Below are 16,030 nucleotides of genomic sequence, written 5' to 3'. Positions count from 1 at the left end.
TTCTTAGGCTTAGGACACAATTTTACCCATGTTGCCTTATGTCTCAAGTCTCTTCTGAGACTATAGCCCCTATGACCTTCACATAGGGCTTCACATGTGGACCTCACAGAGTCCATACAAAGTAGTCTATGAGTTAAACATCACCTTTTGGGTATAATTTGCATTGTAACATTCCAGAAGTCACATCTCAGTTCCATTTAAGCATATATTTGTGAGTTACCAATCAAGTTCTTGTGTATAGTGAATTTACCCAGGGTTAAAATGATGGTATATTAGAAATGATGGCCAATTAGAAGAGAAATTCATTTTCTTTAAGTTGTAGATTAAGTGGCAGAACTTGAGGCAAAAGCACTGTTGAATGAGTGCTGTCTCCCTGAACTACTGAAGCCAACAGTGATAAATGGACTAGGAAATTGAAGATCATTTCTCCTTGATTGAGCTTTATAGCAACTTGTATTTATCTACAGCTGTGGTTCAACAGAGGCATCTCATTGGCTCAGTGATGAGGATCTGAATAATGGTCAGAATATCACAGCTGTATGAGAGTCCAATCACTGGGGTGACCATGAATTAGGACCTTAGATTTTATGAAAGATACGAAGAGTCTCATTCATGAAGCGTCAGGCTGCTGAGTAACTTGAAGTCACACTGCAAAGCTACTTGTGCACTACCTACTGAAGAAGGCCATTTGCTGAAGTATTTTCTCCAGACATTAAGAAATCTCTTGAGCCCTATAAAATAACCTCAGTAAGACTGGCCAGAGTAGAATGTGGGCTTGAGATTTCGTTGTCACTTACAATCTAAATCTTAAATAGCATATGCCCATGTATTGTCCAGTCAAAAAATGGCTGATGCCTTACAGGAAATACATTATTTTATAAACACCTCAGAACTACACACATCCCCCCTTTATTTTTTTAGCCGCACCACAGGGCACCTGGGATTTTAGTTCCCTGGCCAGGGATCGCACCCATGCCCCCAGCATTGGAAGCACAGCCTTAACCACTGGACTGCCAGAGAAGTCCCAAGACTCCCTCTGAGGGTGCATCATTGATCTAAAATGGAGCAGGAAGCCCTGGCTGAATCTGGAATGTTGTTCTGGGAATTTAACATTGATTAACTAACTATTGACCAAATCCCAATCAGTTTTCTAAAATCATTAAAGCAAATTTTTCAAGGCCTGAACATTTCCAACAGTTTTCAGTGTTGTACCGTGCTAAATACTGCAGAGTTCAAAAGCAGATTCTTCCCCATCAAGATTACATCCCACTGCCATCACTATGGGAGTGGAAGACTGGAACTTCTATCAAGGGTCAAGTGAAAATATTATAATTTGTCCAATCTCTGACACTGGTTTATAAGGACCAAAACGAAATATAGGAATAACTGGTAAGTTACTGACATTCTTTAAAAGCAACGTTTTTCAACATGAGTATGATCTTTCTCATCTTTACATTGTTAATGAATAGTTCAGAATGATCCTTCAAACTTGAGTTGGTCTACTCAGGGTACTTGCATAGTTACATGAGTCGGCTTGCTCTCATTAGTATGCACTCCAAGTGACCTACCCCTCCCATTTTTATCTAAATATGCTTTGATACTTTTTTCCAACAGCAATGAGTAATATTCTATAATAATTATCAAAATGTTTATACATGTTACCTTATTTGGAAAACTCAGCAGTGGCCACAGGACTGGAGGTCAGTTTTCATACCAGTCCCAAAGAAGGGCAGTGTCAAAGAATGTTCCAGCTACCAGACAATTGTGCTCATTTAACATGCAAGTAAGATTATGCTCAAAATCCTTCCCTAAGCTGAAGTTAGGCTTCAGCAGTATGTGAACCAAGAACTTCCAGATGTACATGCTGGGTTTAGAAAAAGCAGAGGAACTAGGGATCAAGTTGCCAACATTCATTGGATCATAGAGAAAGCAAGGGAATTCCAGAAAAACATCTACATCTGCTTCATTGATGATGCTAAAGCCTTTGACTATGTGGATCACAGCAAATTGGAAAATTCTTCAAGAGGTGGGAATACCAGACCACCTTACCTGTCTCCTGAGAAACACGTATGCAAGTCAAGAAGGAACAATTAGAACCAAGCAACATGGAACAACTGACTGGTTCCAAATGGGGAAAGGAGTATGACAAGGCTGTATATTGTCACCCTGTTATTCAACTTACATGCAGAGAGTACATCATTTGAAATGACAGGCTGGATGAAGCACAAGCTGGAATCAAGATTGCCAGAAGTATCAAAAACCTCGGATATGCAGATGATACCACTCGAATGGCAGAAAGTGAAGAGGAACTAAAGAGCCTCTTGATGAGGGTGAAAGAGGAGAGTGAAAAGCTGGCTTAAAACTCAGCATTCAAAACACTAAGATTATGGCATCCAGTCCCATCACTTCATGGCAAACAGTAGGGAAAAAGTAGAAGCAGTGACAGACTTGATTTCTTGGGCTCCAAAATCGCTGTGGACAGTAACCGCAGCCATGAAATTCAAAGACTCTTGCTCTTTGGAAGGAAAGCTATGACAAACCTAGACAGCACATTAAAAAGCAAAGACATCACTTTAATAACAAAAGTGTAGTCACAGCTATGATTTTTCCAGTAGGCTTGTAGAGATGGGAGATAAAGAATGCTGAGCACCAAAGAATGGATGCTTTTGATTTGTAGCGCTGGAAAAAGAGTCCCTTGGACTGCAGGGAGATCAAACCAGTCCTATAGGAAATCAACCCTGAATATGCATTGGAAGGACTGATGATGAAGCTGAAGCTCCAGTACTCTGGCCACCTGATGCAAAGAGCCAACTCATTGGAAAAGACCCTGATGCTGGGAAAGATTGAAGGCAAAAGGAGAAGAGGGCGGCAGAGGATGAGATGGTTAGATAGCATGACCGACTTGATGAGCATGAATTTGATCTAACTCTGAGAGATAGTGAAGGACAGGGAAGCCTAGGGTGCTGCGGAACATAAGAGCCCCAAGATTTGGACATGACTTAGCAACTGAAAAACAACAGCAGAACCTTACTTGATCAAGTAAGACCAAGTCCTTTAAGGTATTATTACTGCTTCTCCTAAGTGCCTTAAACCGAGGTCCAAATCCCACCCTATGTGACGTGACTGGTAAAAGTTAAGGGCATGGCCCGTAACTGGAGAACTTGTGCACACAGGCAAACTCTACTCATGGGGCCTCTTCCATGTCTATCCCTGGCCCCACTGCAGGTGGGACTGTGCCTTCATACAGAGCTAATCCTAGCAAAGACTGCCACAGCATTGCAGTGCTCTTGGTTATCGAGGCTAATGTTCCGTTTTTGAGAATCATGTATACATAGATTCAAGAAACAATGCTGTCAGGTAATATTCTAGTCTTGAGTAGTGAGTGGTATGGTAACTTCCTCAAGTTGTTCCCAAAATAGAAGAGAGAAAACTGCTAAGTGCTGAAGAGTTGTTCACACAGTGTACCATGAGTGTAGTCTAAGGAAAGACTTCCTCCTGGGATGACTAAGAACGGCCTCATACTGGTGGTATTTAAATTGAGCATTGAGGGGTTATGATTTAACCAGCAGAAATGGTGTTATAAGCAGAGGAGAGAGCACAAAGCAGGAGGATTGTGGGAATGGGAGTATTTCCTTTGGTCTGTAAACTGTAATATGATGGATTGACTCAGTACATTTGGTATGTGCCAGGCCTTATTCCTGACTCTGCTGCTGCTGCTACTGCTAAGTCGCTTCAGTCATGTCCGACTCTGTGCAACCCCATAGACGGCAGCCCACCAGGCTCCCCCGTCCCTGGGATTCTCCAGTCAAGAACACTGGAGTGGGTTACCATTTCCTTCTCCAGTGCAGAAAAGTGAAAGTGAAGTCACTCAGTCATGTCCGACTCCTAGCAGCCCCACGGACTGCAGCCTACAAGGCTCCTCCGTCCATGGGATTCTCCAGGCAAGAGTACTGGAGTGGGTTGCCATTGCCTTCTCCGACTCTGGAATACAGCAAAGATCAAAGCAAATACAAATCTCTGCCCTCACAGAGGTTACTACACTCCAGGGCCAGGACCAGATAATAGTATGTATCGAGTGTGCACTGTAGGCCAAGCACTTTTCATGTATTAATTCATTCAATCCCGGCAACAGCCCACTGAGGTACGTCCTATCCTAGTTTTGCAGGTAAGAAAACTAGCAGAGTTCACACAACATTTGTATTTCAAGTACAGGCTCGCCGTTCATTTTAAGGAAATGATTGAACTTGCACAAAGGTTAACAAAATCGGCTGGATACACAGGGGAAAAAATGTAGATAGCTGCATACACATCCCCAGATACTACCGGTGAACTCAGAGTACTTTTTCCACATAGCAAATGGAAGACAAGAGGGAACATCGTTTCAAAGGCAACTGATGTTTCCCCAATGGTATAATCAGATTTGTCTGCTCAGACAATGAAGACAATAGATTGTATTTCTCACACAGAGAGAGAAATTAGGAAAACTGGTGTCTGAGCAGATTCCTAACTTGTGAAACTTACCTCAAGCAAAGAAAAACTGGAAAATCTAATCTTGTGAGTCCACCAAGAGCAGTTACAGGCCAAAAGGCCATGAACCACTGGAGTGGGGGAGGGGAGTGTCATTGAACAGAAACGGGCCGAGTAAACCACCAGCAGAAAACTGAAGTCACAGACAGCATCAGCAAGAGGCAGCAGTACTTCATATGTGCTAAACCACACATCCAGTCTGCACCCTTTGGACTGGACTACCATGAGCTGAGACGTGATGCTGGGAATGCACACTGACAGCGCCCGCATTCCAGCTGAGGGGCAGTAATCACAAGCTGGTATGAGCAGAGGGGGCACTCGAAAAGGATCTCAGTTTAACCTGGCTTCTGTGTGGCTCCTTAGAGACCAGAGGCAACAGACCTGTGCAGCTGTGCCCCCAGAGATGGGTATGTGGAAGTAAGACAAGTAGCTCCAGAAGCTCTTGAAGGTGGCTAGAAGGGCGGTGGGGCCGGGGGGGGGGGGGGGGGCGGGGGGGGGGTTGGGGGGTGGGCACGGTTCACAAGACCTCCGTGACTCAGACAAGTTCTTAGTACCCCTCACAGTTCACTCCTCCAGAGAGGAGTGAGTTTTGGGGGAATTGTCTCTGGCCTCTCCATTCAAGAGGAGACTGAATCATGTCCAGGAAAAAGATTAATGAATTTGTAGAGTAAAACAAGTGCCAAAGAGGAAGCCACCCACAAAGGAGAAACTACTTATTCTGTCAATATCAGAGAGCACCTCCCGGGTGGAAGGTATTCTGCTGGGTGGGTGTAGAGTCACCGTGATGAACAGGACCGCATCCCTGCCCAAGTGGAGCTGGCAATCTCAAGGGGGAGGCTGACCTGAAATACTTCACAGCCATCTACAATTGTAATCACTGTTAACCATAAGAGTCTGGGAGCCAAGAGAGATGTGTTGGCCAAGTGGATAAAAAATAGAGGTTGCTAACTCTGTTAATCCTGTTTTGTCATGAAGAACAAATTTATTTAGATGATGAATTTAATGGACAACTCTAGAGTGTATTTGATCTCATTAAACCAACTTGAGACTCAGGAAACCATTAAAAACAAGATCAGTCCACAACCCCTTTAAAATCAAGAGCAAAACCAAAAGAAACCCAAACTAACATATAGCAGTTCCAAACGTACAACGTGGGTTTAAAAGCTTTGTCACTTCCCAATTTTTAAATGCAGGTCAAATTTCATTAGAACATGCCTGTTTATGGTTAAAGCAAGAATTCCATGGTCCTACCCAAAGAGTCTCACTTAATACAACAAGAGAATGTTGGCAATTCTGTTATTTTATCCCTAACTAGAATTGACCTTATTTCTCCAACTGATTTTGTGAATTTTAAAATTGACCAGAATGGGTGGGTTGGGGGGCTGTTTTTGGCATCTATCCAGCTGTTCTGAAGCGCACCAGGCTGAGAAACCTCCCTTGATTAGGACAAGTAGGGCAAAGGCCAAGCTGGCTGAAACATCACATGGTCCTGTTTTTGTTTTGTTTTTGTAAAGAAATGCCCCAAAGCCTGAGCTGGATCCTAGAGTTCTCTTTATTCCCCCGAACCAGCATCTAGCAAAGAAGAGATTTATTTGTTTATGGCACTACCCTTTCCCCTTGGCCACAGCAGAGTATTTTTCCTTTGGGCTAAACGTTTAAGTGGCAACTGGTTTACAAGACTATTCAACACACGTGGCTGTTGAACAATTTCGGACTGATACTAACAGCCTCCCTTGACAACCCCAGGCATGGGGAGGCCTCCTGGGGCATTGGTGGGGAGAGAGCCTCGCTGAGCAGGTGGGCCAGGTGGCCAGGAATGAGGTCAGCACAGTCCTGACTGCGAGCCTGATCCAGCAGACTCACAGGAGCAGACAAGATGGTGCAAGACAGGGTTCACCCAGGTTTCCAAATCAGAGAAGAGAGACTCAGAGATGAACACGGCCCTGAAGGCTGGAGGAACCTGCTCAGAGCCATCCAGCTAGTAAGAGGCAGAGCCAGGGACAGAACCTTAGACTTCAGACTTGCAGTGAATTTATCCTGTTACTAAATTGGTAAAAATCGCATAGACTCAAAAACTCTTCAAATTGCCTGTATACAGGACGGCAAGATGCTCACACTGTGAAAAGCAGGCCCATAGGACTAAGACTTACAGAAGGTAAGGCAGATCCAGGTTGCCAGTTGCAAGACTTCTCTGGTACCTAGGCTTATAGAGTGGAGGGGTCCATGTAATCACCTTCTAAAGGGTTATTTTTCTTGTGCTCGCTTCTCTGTGTCTTCAGAATATATAGTTTTATGCGAGTTCAGTGGGTGGGAAGGTGGCTACTGTATGTCAGAAAGCCTGCTTGGCCAGTGGGGAGTTCCTACTTCTGCTGCTACTACTCTACTACTACTAACCACCCAGCTGTCCAGAGCTGAGTGTAGGCCAGCACTCTGCTAAGAGATTTATTAGCTCATCTAACACAAACGATGAATCAGCATGTGCCTGCTTTCCAAGAACTCCTTTAGGGAAGTGGCTCTGAATCCTGGTTGAATATTAGAATCCCTTGGGGAGATTGAGAACACCTTGATGTGTGGGCTCCCCCTTCAGAGGTGGTGCTTTCGTTGGACAGGGGTGGAGCCTGGGTACCAGGAGTGTTTGAGGCTCTCTGGATGATTGGAAAGTGCAGCCAGGATTGGGCCCCACTGAGCCAAGGCGAAGCACACAGACGTGTAAACGGCAGTGACAGGTGAGTGCACCACGGTCTGCGTCATCCTATGTGCTCGGGGAGCCCACAGATAGCAAGAGTCAGGAGGAGGTCCGCAGAGAAAGTGAAATGTGAGGGAGCATCACTTCAGGCCTGTCTCACCAAGGTGTGTCCAAGGGGAGTCTGTTCCCATCACGCTGCTTTGACTCACAGCTACCCAGGTGGTCCTGTCCCAGATGGAAACTTTGGAAAAGCCTGAGCCAGTTAAGGTCCAACCAGCACTTGTGAAGGTAAGAGTTTCCCTTACCTTCACGAAGTCACACCCAACAGGAGGTGCCTATTTTCTGCCTGGATCTGCAGTTCAGCAGCAGAGCGTCTGTCCCCAGAAGGGACTGCATGGGACTGGGCATCAGGGAGCAGGGGGCCGGCTTGTTTGAGGAACTTCCCTTCTTGGCATGTGGTGGTTTAGTTGCTAAGTTGTGTCCGACTCTTGCAACCCCATAGACTGTAGCCCGCCACGTTCCTCTGTCCATGGGATTCTCCAGGCAAGAATATTGGAGTGGGTTGCCATTTCCTTCCCCAAGGGATCTTCCTGACCCAGGGATGAACCCAGGTCTCCTGCATTGCAGGAAGATTCTTTACCCAGTGTGCTATGAGGGAAGCCTTCTTGGCATAACTCTCCATAATCCAGCATAATCCTTAGGGTAGGAGTTGTAGCTTGACCACGGAACTCCTGATTAATATTGCAGCTACGCTAGAAGTCAGATGGATTTTATGTGAGAATTGAGGTATTGACAACTAATTCATAACATCGCTTTCAATAGGTAAATTCATTCTAGCTCTAAACAACTGGTAAAGAATTCTTGGAATATGTTCCCACTATGGAAATTGAGTCTGTATGGTATACATTACAATCTGAGACATTAATCAGATATTAATTAAAATGTAAAATATTATATTTTAAAATCAATATTTGGCCTAACTGCATCAATGTCTGTCAGTTTAGTCGCTCAAATGTGCCATACATTAAATTGTTTAACATATGGAACAAAATGGGAGCAGGATGCTGGTTAAAATTTTACATGAAAACATTTTGCAAATTAAAACTTTACAATTTTCAGGCTTTCTTTCTGTCGGTACATTTTGAATATTTTGAAAGCAAACTACCCACAATGACAATGGATGAAACACCCCAGCCTTACTGTAAGTGACCTTCAGTCCTGCCTGGAGGTGAGTCGTGGGCCGCGCAGACCTTCTTCTTCTCTGAGGCAGTGGTCAGAGTGAGCTGGCCCTTGATCTGCATCACCGCAGGGAATTCAGTAGCCCAGGGGCCCAACAAGCAAAGATGGGAGATCTGATTTGAAGTCATCTGACAAGACTGCCCTGTAGTTTCCACTTCTAAGACCTTATCCCAAGAAAAGAATTGAGGATGTATGCAAGAATTTAGCAAACTAAGCAAAAAGTCTGGGAATAACTTGGTTTTCCAAAACAGAGTTTTGTTACATGAATTGTTATATCCATAAAATAAAATACTATGCAACCAACTATCAGGAATGATGCTAAAAAATTATATTGATTGATATGAAAAAATGTTGACAATATTGAATACTCTGATAAAAAGACAGGTAATAAAATTATATTCTTAGGACCAACCTCATGACTAACACAAAACACTATTGAGAAGCAAAGCAGTAATGTTAAACATTTATCTCTATTTTTATTGAAAAACTAGATAAATACATTTTTTAAAGAGAATTATAGACATTAAAGTGATTACAGAGATTACCTCTGAGTGGCAGGATGATACCTGATTTTTAGTCCTTTTTGTTTATCTCTGGTCATTTTTCTTTTTTTAAAAATTTTTACCTATTTTGGGGGGCTGCACTGCATAGCTTGTGGCATCTAAGTTCCCTGACTAGAGATCAAACTCATGCCTCCTGCAGTGATCATTTTTCTACAATGAGTGTGTATTTCTTTTGTTGAGTTAAAAAATAAAAAAAACCTTTAGATTTGTGACTTATTTCTATATCTGTCTTTGAGTAGATAATATTCCTTCAGGGGATTTATATTTCTGAAGGCCCTGTAAAGTGATGCATCTCCAATCTGAAACTGCTCATCACTTGCTTTAAGTAAGTACAGTTACTACGTGTAAGGTTTATATCTCATAAAACTGTTTTTAAAAATGTTCAGATTTTTTAAGGTATGAATTCTTTATGATACTGGAATGGTGCATACATGACACTGTGTTAGTCAAAACCCTTATAACTTTACAAGACAAAGAGTTACCCTTAATGTATGCAAGTATTTACAAGATCATTTAGGAGGTAAGGGTATCCCAGGATGGAATACAGAAAATGACAAAAGAATCTAAATGTGTTACAAGTCTATAAAACAGCCTCACCAAAAGGAGTGGGGAAAAGTTGCTGACCTAAGTAACCTTGGAAATGAATGCAGTCTGTAAGACTAAAGGAAAACGGAACCTTGCACATAAACCTTGTAGTCTGATTGATAAAGTTGTTTCCCACAGGAATATGTGTTAACAATTCTGATACCTCCATGAATGTCTGTTGAAACTGAATAGTTAACTAAATGGATGAGGGCCCCTGAGAGTTAGGTTTTTCATTGTTGGAGGTACTGAAAAGCAAGGGGAGAAGGTTAAAATGATCCATGTGGTAACAGATGAGAATTAGAGATCTTGGTATCAACTCATATTTAGTTTAATTTAGATACAATTGATTATGTATTAAAATATTTATAAGTATGTGTAAATATGTAGATACAGATATACTCTCACTCTGTCAGGTAAGAGGGCTTATAAGCAACAGCAACAAATACTCTTACTCCCCCTCACCTTTCTCACAGCAGCAGCATATTATCCACACTGTTCTGTACCTTGCTTTTCACTTAATATATCCTACATATCTTCTATGTAAATGGATGAAGCTCACAATTTTTTCACAGTCACACAGAATTGGGTTGTGTGGATATAACGTAAAGTGATAGCTTCCTTTTAGTGAAGAGTGAACACATATTATTTCCAATCTTTTCCATTTCAAAGAATGCTGCAATAAATCTCCTGGTACATGCATCATTTTGTATACACACATATATCTTTAGGCTAGAGGCCTAGAAATAAGAATGCTGAATTAAAGGGTACATGCATTTGTAATCAGATGAATGAATACAGACATTATTTTAGAGCATAGAGGCCGTTCCATTTTTGTACTCCAGCCAGTAGTTTATGAGACTGCTAGTTTTCCCACAACTTTACCAATAGATTGGGATGTCCTGCTTTTGGCATTTTGCCAATTTCATTGGTAGGAAATGATTTCTCTCTAGTTTTCAATTACATGTCACTTATTGTAAGTCAAAATGAGCATCTTTTGTTCATAGTGATTCTTCCTAAGGCCCACTTGACTTCACAGTCCAGGATGTCTGGCTCTAGGTGAGTGATCACACCATTGTGATTATCTTGGTCATGGAGATCTTTTGTGTATAGTTCTTCTGTGTATTCTTGCCACCTCTTCTTAATATCTTCTGCTTCTGTTAGGTCCATACCATTTCTGTCCTTTTGTGTGCCCACCTTTGCATGAAATGTTGGCTTGTTATCTCTAATTTTCTTGAAGAGATCTCTAGTCGTTCCCATTCTATTGTCTTCCTCTATTTCTTTGCATTGATCACTGGGGAAAGCTTTCTTATCTCTCTGTGCTATTCTTTGGAACTCTACATTCAAATGGGTATATCTTTCCTTTTCTCCTTTGCCTTTAGCTTCTCTTCTTTTCTCAGCTATTTGTAAGGACTCCTCAGACAACCATTTTGCCTTTTTGCATTTCTTTTTCTTGGGCATTGTCTTGATCACTGCCTCCTGTACAATGTCATGAACCACCATCCATAGTTCTTCAGACACTCTATCAGATCTAATCCCTTAACTCTATTTGTGATTTGATTCAGGTCATATCTGAATGGCCTAATGGTTTTTCCCTACTTTCTTCAATTTAAGTCTGAATTTGGAAATAAGGAGTTCATGATCTGAGCCACAGTCAGCTCCGGTCTTGTTTTTGCTGACTGTAGACAGTTTCTTCATCTTAAGCTACAAAGAATATAATCAATCTGATTTCAGTATTGACCATCTGGTGATGTCCACGTGTAGAATCATGTCTTGTGTTGTTGGAAGAGGGTTCAGTGTATTGGAAGAGACCAGTGTGTTCTCTTGGCAAAACTCTGTTAGCCTTTGCCCTGCTTTGTTTTGTGCTCCAAGGCCAAACTTGCCTGTTACTCCAGTTATTGCTTGACTTCCTACTTTTGCATTCCAGTCCCCTATGATGAAAAGGACATCTTTTTTGGATGTTAGTTCTAGAAGGTCTTGTAGGTCATCAGAGAACTGTTCAGCTTCTTCAGTATTAGTGGTTGGGGCATAGACTTAGATTACTGTAACATTGAATGGTTTGCCTTGAAAACGAACAGAGATCATTCTGTCATTTTTGAGATTGCACTCAAGTACTGCATTTCAGACTCTTTTGTGGACTTATGATGGCTACTCCATTTCTTTAAGGAATTCTTGCCCACAGTAGTAGATATAATGGCCATATGAATTAAATTAAATTAAACCCATTACAGTCCATTTTAGTTCACTGATTCCTAAAATGTTCACTCTTGCCTTCTCCTGTTTGACCACTTCCAATTTGCCTTAATTCATGGACCTGACATTCCAGGTTCCGATGTAATGTTCTTTACAGCATCGGACTTTACTTCCATCACCAGTCACATCCACAACTGAGCATTGTTTTCGCTTTGGCTCCGTCTCTTCATTCTTTCTGTAGTTATTTCTCCACTCTTCTCCAGTAGCATATTCGGCACTTACCAACCTGGGGAGTTCATCTTTCAGTGTTCTATCTTTTTGCCTTTTCATACTGTTCATGGGGTTCTCAAGGCAAGAATACTGAAGTGGTTTGCCATTCCCTTCTCCAGTGGACCACATTTTGTCAGACCTCTCCACCGTGACCCGTCTGTCTTGGGTGGCCCTACATGGCATGGCTCATAGTTTCTCTTAGTTAGACAAGGCTGTGATCTGTGTGATCACTTTGGTTAGTTTTCTGTGACTATGGTTTTCATTCTATCTGCCCTCTGATGGCTAAGGATAAGAGGCTTGTCGAAACTTTATGATGGGAGAGACTGGCTATGGGGGAATCTGAGACTTGCTCTAATGGGTGGGACCATGCTCAGTAAATCTTTAATCCAATTTTCTGTTGATAGGAGAGGCTGTGTTCCCTAGGCAGTCCACAAAAGTGAGTCCATATTTGTACATTGATGAGAATGACTACTCTGACTTGGCTAAGACTTCTCTCACTTTGTTTTACAATCGCTGCAAAATATACAGAATGATTAATGATACATGCCTGGTGTGAGCAGTCAAACACCTAAGGATCCCCATTGTTAACCACAGAGGTATACCTTAAGTTTGGTGGTCTCAGCAGACCTCACAGAATCATGAATTCTTCAGGTCAACAGAGTTTAGAAACATGGCTGACTATCTTTCATATCAATTCAGGAAAGCCCATGCCATCATTCAGGGGCCCACTTACTTCCATGAAGGAAATTTCTTAGTCAACTGCAGGTACGTAATCTGGTTCCTTCTGCTTTTGTGGCTTTCTGCATCATCAGGCCTACTTGAAGATTTATTGTAGCAGGTCTGAACACCAGATTGCCTCTGCTGGCTTCAGTGGACCAGCTTTTAATATAAAAACGGAGCATATAGGTAAAATTTCCCCTAGCCAAGTAATGTCAGAATCTCTGGTAATTTCACCCACATCGAAAATTTCGCCCTAATCTAGAATTTAATCTTTCCTATTTGATCCAGCACCATCAGAATATCACTTGGGTATTCCATCTTATTTTTTCCATAATAGAAATTAGCAAAAATCTCTGAGTTTATAAGTGGTTCTGATTATAGTTGTATTTTTACAAACAACAGAGGGCAGAGAGCAAGTGAAGAACTGACTTACTCTTGCAAGTAAATTGTTGTAGGAGCTTCAAGTAAGGCAAGATAGATTCATAAGAAGAGAAGCAGGGCAACTTTCTTTAGTAAGGGAGGCTCAGAATATGCTAGAGATTCGATACACAATCTGTTTCAATCTGGGGGTAATGTTCTTTTCCAGACAGAGTTCCAATTTTCACTTTTAGAACTGGGGAATCTGTGAATTCAACTAATATAGTTTGGCAATCAGTAAGATCCAACTTTTGGTTTGGCTTTATCTACCTTAGTCCAGTAGCTGCAAAAGACAAGTTTTTTTTAAGTACCATCATAGAAAGTTTTTTGTTTTCAGCTGATCCTTGGCCAGCAATTTAGGACTCTGAGCTGGACATTCTCTTTCTTTAAACTATCCAGCAATAACCACCCACTTGTAGATTTCTTCAATTCCTTGTGGCTTTCATATCATTTTATGTCCGTTGCCACTTGTTTCTCTGAAGTCTTACCTTTAGTGAGCGCTTTCAGATACCATTCTGGTTAGAAGTTTGCCACTGTACGGCATGGGTACCCAGCGTTCTGCCCTTTAATACTTGAAGGATTTTTCTTGCTGTCACACAGAGCATCCAAATGATGATTGCTTCCTGAGAGGCTTTGGCCTGAAGTTGCTCCTGTCATTGGTTTCTATATGAATTAAGGTTCTTGTTATAAGCAACAGAAACAAATTCAAACTATTTTAAGCAGAAACTAGTATTTTTTATTAAAAAAAAAAAAATGCACTGAGTAGATCATAGACTCTGCAGAAGCCAGAGAATCATATTTAGGGGAGGTCAGTTGAGACGTTGAGGTGGCCAGCAGCTAGCTCGTGGGTGCTCATGGGCTTCGCCCGTTCCATGCCTCGTCTCTCCCTGGAAGGGGAGCGGGGCTTTGAAGCCGAGCAGAAGCCGCCACCACCGTAGCCCCGGGCTTGAAATCGCTAAGACTTCTCTCAAACTTGTGTGCTGAGGAGACTCAGATGTTGGCCTCAGCTCCTAGGCTGAGCTCAGCAGATCAGCCCATGAAAACTTCTGTATTGAGACAAAGGAAAGGATCTGTCAGAAAGCAACATCTATTATCCTGGGCGTGGCAGCAAGGAAGAGGACAGGTAGTGGAAATCCTGCAATCGGAAAAGCGACTTAAAGGTGACAAAGAAGCTGAAGATGGGTGGTGGAGAGAGGTATAACATTCCAGCCCCTCAAACTAGAAATGTTAGTAAGAACCAACAACAGCTTAGTAGACAGAAGACCAAGGATCAGAATTCCCAGATGAAGATTGTTCACAAGAAAAAGGAAAGAGGACATACTTATAATTCATCATCAGCTGCATGGCAGGCCATGCAAATGGGGGGAAGAACAAAAATTTTCCAATCAAAACTGGAACTCTAGCTTATCAAGTCCCACCATACTTTTTAAGTCTCAAACTAATCAGAACTATGCCAGGGCCAAATTTAGTGAGCCACCACGACCAAGTGTTCTTCCTAAACCAGCAAGCCACTGGGTTCCTGTTTCCTTTAATCCTTCTGATAAAGAAATAATGACATTTCAACCTAAAACCTTACTTAAAGTACAGGTATAAAATGAGATAAAGTACTAACATTTAAACTTAGTCATATTTAAGGATAACTGGCAATTGTTTCAGACCAAATTCACTAGGGAATTAATCTGTAAAACTGATTAACGTAGAAAATATAATTAGACTTCATCTTAATTGTTTTATGTGCACTGTGATGGTAGAATCAGTACAGTTTAAAACAACTGAATTATGGATAATTGTATTTGATCTCTTTACTAGTGTTCTCAATTGAGTAACCATACAAGTGAAACCATTCAAGTTTAGATTTGGGGAATTTAAAGGAATCAACTTTTTATATTGCTTGTTGGGAGAAGATACTAAAGATTATCATTTCATGGGTCAGCAGATTGACTTGTTAAGATATGGTAAATCTGATTATAAGCATCCAGTTAAAGACATACAAGGGTTGAAAACTATTTGAATCTTTGAGACGTTATTGTCCTAGAGACACCTAAGTCAGTACACCTAAACCAGTAGTATGACAACAACCTGATGCACTGCCTAAAGAAAATGTGAATTTTTTTTTTTTTTTAGAGAATAGTTGTATTTTAATGAACTGTATGGTGGTGAATTGACAACCCACTCCAGTGTTCTTGCCTGGAGAATCCCAGGGACGGGGGAGCCTGGCGGGCTGCCCTCTATGGGGTCGCACAGTCGGACACGACTGAAGTGACTTAGCAGTAGCATGGTGGTGAATGTGGAAAGGGCACTAGGGGCTATTTAGAATGAAACAAGTATACCCCATTGGCCCTGTTATGTGCAGTGGATGGGTGTCTGCCAACAAATGCACCAAAACCATTTTTTATAGAAACAGTATTTGGTGTTCAGAGTAGCTTTCAAAATACATTTTTGTATGATGGCACTGCACAAGCTATTCTGACAGTGATACAGCTTCAAATCATCCCTGCAAAGGCTTTTTAAAGTTGGGAGCTTTATAATGTGAAAGTTCTGCATACCTAGGAAAGAGCCATGTAAATATATGTAATAAAATTGTAGCATATGTAAAGTTTTGTTGGCATTTATCCTACAAAAATATAATACTTTAGTATGAATTTGCTGAATGTAAGACATGGACTCTCTTATACTATGGCCTAATTTTAAAGGTCAAAAAAACCAACCAACCAACCTGTTTTTCAATTTTGCCCTTGTGCTGAAGTGCCAGTGTATGTATGTTATAATTGATCTTGCTGTAAACTATATTTCAAAGTAAATCCTAGTGTAAGAAGTTTTATATAACTGAAAG

At 41.5% G+C, this 16,030-nt stretch overlaps 1 long non-coding RNA gene and 1 pseudogene across 2 annotated transcripts; both read left to right on the top strand.

Moving 5' to 3' along the window:
* The first annotated feature begins 6,304 nt into the window (after window positions 1–6,304).
* Window positions 6,305–9,290, top strand: LOC129628641 (uncharacterized). 2 transcript variants are annotated; one of them, XR_008702840.1, is made up of 4 exons: window positions 6,305–6,682; window positions 7,137–7,501; window positions 8,333–8,441; window positions 9,255–9,290. It is a non-coding gene; the product is annotated as an uncharacterized LOC129628641 (long non-coding RNA). The 2 variants fall into 2 exon arrangements; XR_008702839.1 differs by lacking the exon at window positions 9,255–9,290 and having other exon boundaries at window positions 8,333–8,738.
* Window positions 9,291–14,232: 4,942 nt separating this feature from the next.
* LOC129628301 (proline-rich nuclear receptor coactivator 2-like) lies at window positions 14,233–14,974 on the top strand (annotated as a pseudogene).
* The last annotated feature ends 1,056 nt before the right edge of the window (window positions 14,975–16,030 follow it).

This window comes from Bubalus kerabau, chromosome 15 (genome assembly GCF_029407905.1).
Source record: "Bubalus kerabau isolate K-KA32 ecotype Philippines breed swamp buffalo chromosome 15, PCC_UOA_SB_1v2, whole genome shotgun sequence".
Lineage (NCBI taxonomy): Eukaryota > Metazoa > Chordata > Mammalia > Artiodactyla > Bovidae > Bubalus > Bubalus kerabau.
Note: the sequence above shows the minus strand (reverse complement) of the source record. Positions and strands in the feature narration are given on the sequence as shown.